Below are 5,339 nucleotides of genomic sequence, written 5' to 3' on the forward strand. Positions count from 1 at the left end.
TAGCTGTGAGTTCAAGGCCAGCTTGAGAGTACATAGTGAATTCCAGGTCACCCTGGGCTCAAGCAAGACTCTACCTCAGGAAAAAAATAAAACAACCAAAAACCAGGTGACCACAAGTACCCAGGTCACAGTAATAATGTACATCATACAGTAAGAGAGGGTGAAAGAAAAGCAGAAGCAGAGCACAGTTTCCTCCAAAGAGAAAAAGATGTTAAACTGGTTTCTTCCGCTGAAGTAACAAAGCAGCTGCAGATGGGGCCTCATGTATGCAATCTCAGTGTGGAAGGCTGAGGCAGGAAGGCTGCAATGAGTTCAAGATCACCCTGAGCTACAGTGAGGCACTGTCTCCAAAATGCAAACCAGAGACAAGATGGTTCAGTTTGTGAAATGCTTTCCTTGGAAGGATTAGGAATTGAGTTTGATCCCTGATACCATGTAAATGCTAGGCACAGTGGTGTGGGCCTGTAACCCTGGTGCTGGGGAGATGGAGACAGGAGCATCCCTGGGGCTCACTGACCAGCTAGTCTAGCCTACTTGGTGAGCTCTGGGCCAGTGAGAGACTCTATCTTAAAAAAGATGACTGGGGGGAGTGGGAGCTGTGTGTTCTCATGCAAACAGGAAGGAGCATTGGTGATTTGGATTCTCGAGGTTGAGACATCTTTGGGCCAGAAAGGGGAAGAATCCGCTGCTGCTGCCAGCCCGCATACCTCTCTTCTTTCCTGTCTCCGGCCCGGCCGGCATCGTGCCGTCTCTCTCCTCGGCCGTCCTGGTCCCCGGGCACCAGGGCTGCGGTGAGGAGGCCGCGCGGCGGTCGGGCGGGGCGGGGGTGCTGACAGCATCCTGAGGTTAGCATTTAACTTCTCCCAGGGGATCCCATGACTTTTGATCAGGACACTAAAGTTATGGCTGAACCGCAGGCACAGCGAGTCCAGGAGGGCAGGGACAGCTCTCATCTGATGAATGGTCCTGTATCTCAGACTTCTCAAATTCCATCCCAGCTCTGAGTCAGGTACCAACAACTAAGGTTTCAAAGAGCTAAACCCCAGTGCAAAAGTATGGGGTCTCATGATACATTTGGAAGCAAGTAATGCAGCTGTTGGTGTGAATGCCGCGGGGGAGGAGGCAGCCAGCCATCCTGCAGACTGCAGTGAGGGGGGGAGGATTGGATGCAAATGGAGATGGTGACAAAAGCCATGAGAATGTGGCATTACCAGACTTACAAGAGTCAGACCCAGTAGACATGAACACTTTGACTCTGGATCACTCAGAGAATGAACTCAGAGAATGCCTGAACACAGTGAAACAGGAGGAAATGAATCTCAGCCAGAAAACCATGAAATCCCCGAGAAGTGCTTAAGAAAACATTGGAATTCTGCTTGTCTAGATTTTTCAAGCGTTCTCTTTGGAGCCATGATGACTTCATAAAGGTGTCTGACAAAGGCACTTCAAAGATAAGTTGGGGGCTGGAGAGATGGCTTAGCGGTTAAGGTACTTGCCCGTGAAGCCTAAGGACCCATGTTCTGCTCTCCAGATCCCACACTGGCCAGATGCACAAAGGGAGAATCTTGCAAGTGACATGTATCACGGATGGATAGTGACCAGTATGTGCCAATCACAACAGTAGCTAACCTTGACCATATCAAGAAACTCAGTACTGTTGTGGATTTGATTGCTGAAGTGCTAAGATCTTTACCCTTAGTCCAAGTTGATGAGAAGGGTGAAGAAGTAAGGCCAAATCAAAACTGTTGCATAGTTATATTATGTGAAATATCTGAATCTAACCCTGTGGAAGAAATAGAAGCACTCTTTAAAGGAGATAATTTATCGAAATTTATAAACTCTGAATTTGCCTATAATGATAATTGGTTTATTACATTTGAAACAGAAGCTGATGCACAGCAGGCTTACAAATACCTACCAGAAGAAGTCAAAACTTTTCAAGGAAAGCCCATTAAGGCATGGATAAAAGGGCAATAATAGCTATAAACACATTTTTGCCAAAGAATGGATTTAGACCTCTCGACATGAGCCTTTACACACAGCAGCGTTACGCAACATCTTTTTACTTACTTCCTGTGTACAGTCCTCAGCAGCAGTTTACTCTGTACAGCCTGATCATGCCCCAAACATGGTCAACAACATAGTTATCTCGATCCACCCTTGGTAACTCCGTTTCCAAGTACTAGATTTATGATGGGTTTACGTCTCCAACCTTCAGACCTGTGGTGTCTCCTCTGACATCACTCAGACTCAGATTCCTCCTAGAAGCAGGAATCCTAGTAAGTCTCATGTGCGCCAAGCGATTCCTAGTGCAGAGAGAGGGCCTGGGCTGCTAGAAAGTCCTTCAATATTTAACTTCACTGCAGAGCGATTAATTAATGGTGTCTGGAGCCCACAGACAAGGCAAGCAGGGCAAAGTAGAACACAAATACAAAACCCTTCAGCTTATGCCGAGAGACTGGAACTGGGCGTGTGGAGCCAAGTAGTCTTGAATCCTCTCCTGGTGTAGGAACAGGAAAGAAAAATTCCTTTGGCTACCGGAAGAAAAGAGAGAAGTTTACAAGCAGCCAGACTCAGTCTCCAATGCCACCAAAGCCTCCATCACCAAGCTTTGAACTGGGGCTGTCCAACTTCCCTCCATTACCTGGAGCTGCAGGCAATTTGAAAACAGAAGACTTGTTTGAAAATAGGCTATCAGGCTTGGTAATAGGATCTTCAAAAGAAAGAAGCCTCATTGCAGATGCAAGTACAAACACCATTCCTGTAGTGGTCCCCAGAGAGCCCTGGGTGCCAGCCCCCTGTGTGCTCTCAGCAGCCTATGAACGTTCCCCTTCCCAACCCATTTGCCTGAGGATCCCAAAGTGTCAGAAAAGCAGAGGGAAACCCTTCTACCCCTACTAAGACTGCATGTAAATCAGTGCAGGTAAACAGAGCTGCCACAGAATTGCGAAAGCCCACTTACGCAGAGATTTGTCAGAGAACGCGTAAAGAGCCTCCTTCCTCCCCATTGCAACCCTCAAAAGAACAGAAGCCAAGCACTGTCGGTTGTGGGAAAGAAGAGAAGCAGCTTGCGAGCCTGTGGAGAGATACAGGGAACCACCTGCCCTCAAGTCCACTCCTGGAGCCCCCAAAGACCAGAGCAGGCAGCCTGGGCGGCGACCCTCACCACCAGCTGTTGGGAAGCGTCTCAGCAGAGAACAGAACACTCCCCCAAGTCTCCTCAGTGAAAACTGGATACCTGGGAGGGGTCACAAAGAGTGTATTCACCACAAAAGAAACTCCCCTGAGCCGCTGGTTAGGAGCTTGCAGTGTCTAGGAGGTCCATGGGATGCCTTCGAGTTATTTTTCTTTTGTGAGTTGGATTTTTCCCCTCTTGAAAAAACATTTTTTTTTTCAGGATTTAACTAATATAAACCTTATTTTAGGTTGGTGCTTAACTGGAGGTGATGCGTCTGATTTTTTCAGGGTAGAAAATGCATTCTAATAAGTTGATATTTTTTAATTAAGCCTCCACATGGCTCTGAATGCAAGGTATATATGAGTTTTCTAAGTTAAGGAACTTTGCTTCTTCATTTTTATTTATTTATTCTTTAAATAACTGGTCTGCAAGTGCACATGGTTCAGGTATCCCAGTAGATGGGTAAGGCTGGCAGTGCCAGGTCACTGACATGCTGGCACTGGAGCTGTATTTTCAACTATTAACAGATCATTCTAGCTTTAAAAAAAAAAGATACATATATGTATGTATGTATATATGCATATATATACATGCATGTGTATATATATGTGTGTGTATGTATGTGTGTGTGTGCATATACATGTACATATATACATAGATAGATAGATCTTTTTTAATCTAGTAGGCAGAATGAACCTGCACAGAGCACTCGAAAAAGATTCAATCCTTTGAGTTTTGATGTACTGCAAGCAAGTAACCAGCTTCTCACTCCAGTTCCAAGTGGCTATTACAGAAAATAAATTCAAAGCACATTGTGAATAGAACCTAAATGAAAATATCAACCTTGTTGCCCACTGACACCACACAATGAAGGTGACCCATGAGTACACCCCCTTGTACATCAGGCTAATGTGGGTCCTGGGGAATCGAGCCTTGAACCAGGGTCCTTAGGCTTCATAGGCAAGTGCTTAACCGCTAAGCCATCTCTCCAGCCCTTGTTTTTTTTTTTTAAACAAGAGTGAGAATTTATTAGGCAAACACAAAAGCTCTTGCAGAAATTTCAGCAATTGTAATGGGTCAACAGCTAGAACCATTATCTTTGTGAAGAAGAAAGCATCTGTAATCACAAGTTGTAATTCTGGCTTCTATAGGTTCATGAGGATCCTTGTATCCTGCGTAAGGGACTAGAAATGTGTGCTCATTTCTGCTTGCCTTTTTATCTTTATAGTCCTTTACGCTGGCCTCAAACTTACCAAGGACATGTTGACAGACACTCATGAGCTTGTTTAGGCCTTTCTGAAATGGCTCAATAGCTGGAAGTGCACCCCATGTCTGAATGAGCAATTAATTTTGTTCTCTAAAGGATGGGTGGTAGCGTAACCACAAAATTCTACCTCTGGGTTCTTCATGATCATGTAATGCAGACAACTTCCTAGGGTACGGTCCTCCTTGTGCAATACATGTCACAGAGTCTATCTGTTCCAGCTGCCTGGACCATTTCCAGGGCTGTCTTCCTCTCTCCTTCTGCTAGTGAGGTCTTCAAGCCTGATATTTTTCTCTCTAGTTCCTGATCCTTTTCCATTGTGGAGTGGCTTCCGGGATGCTCAGGTAATGCTGGCCGAAAGGAGGCTCTGCCCCATAGTGCTGGAGAAGCGGGCAAAGCAGGAAGGAAGATAACGAGCGATAGAGGATACAACTATTCTTATTCTTTCTCTCTGTCTCTCTCTCTCTGCCTTTTTCCCAAAATAAATATTTTAAAAATACTGACTATATACTAAATAATTGGATATACTAAGAAACCAGCTGCCTGTAAGTCAACATAGTTTAAAACTGTACTTTAAATTCACTGCCCTTTTGGTTACAATGTAATTAGTTTTCTTCTTTTTTTTTAATTTTAGTGATTAGTTTTCTAACTTGAAAGTCAGGGTACAATTTACTGACAGTATTACATAACATGCCAATGTCCTGCAAGTGAAACTGCTCAAATGCCAGCATCCACTTTCTTAGAAGCATGCAGCACACACAACTGCTAACTCTGCTACATTGAGTTTAAAAACTAAGTTAGGCCTGCCAGAGACTGTGGGACCCCAGAGGAAGGCTACAAACTTTTCTCCTTCAGGGGCAGATTGGCTCAAGAGCAAGGAAAAGGAAAACTACCCTC

At 44.9% G+C, this 5,339-nt stretch overlaps 2 pseudogenes; one reads left to right on the forward strand and one right to left on the reverse strand.

The window, feature by feature from the left end:
- Positions 1-875: 875 nt before the first annotated feature.
- On the forward strand, positions 876-3,437 carry LOC101597417 (annotated as a pseudogene).
- An 818-nt stretch (positions 3,438-4,255) lies between these two features.
- Positions 4,256-4,760, reverse strand: LOC101597128 (annotated as a pseudogene).
- Positions 4,761-5,339: the final 579 nt, after the last annotated feature.

This window comes from Jaculus jaculus, chromosome 5 (genome assembly GCF_020740685.1).
Source record: "Jaculus jaculus isolate mJacJac1 chromosome 5, mJacJac1.mat.Y.cur, whole genome shotgun sequence".
Lineage (NCBI taxonomy): Eukaryota > Metazoa > Chordata > Mammalia > Rodentia > Dipodidae > Jaculus > Jaculus jaculus.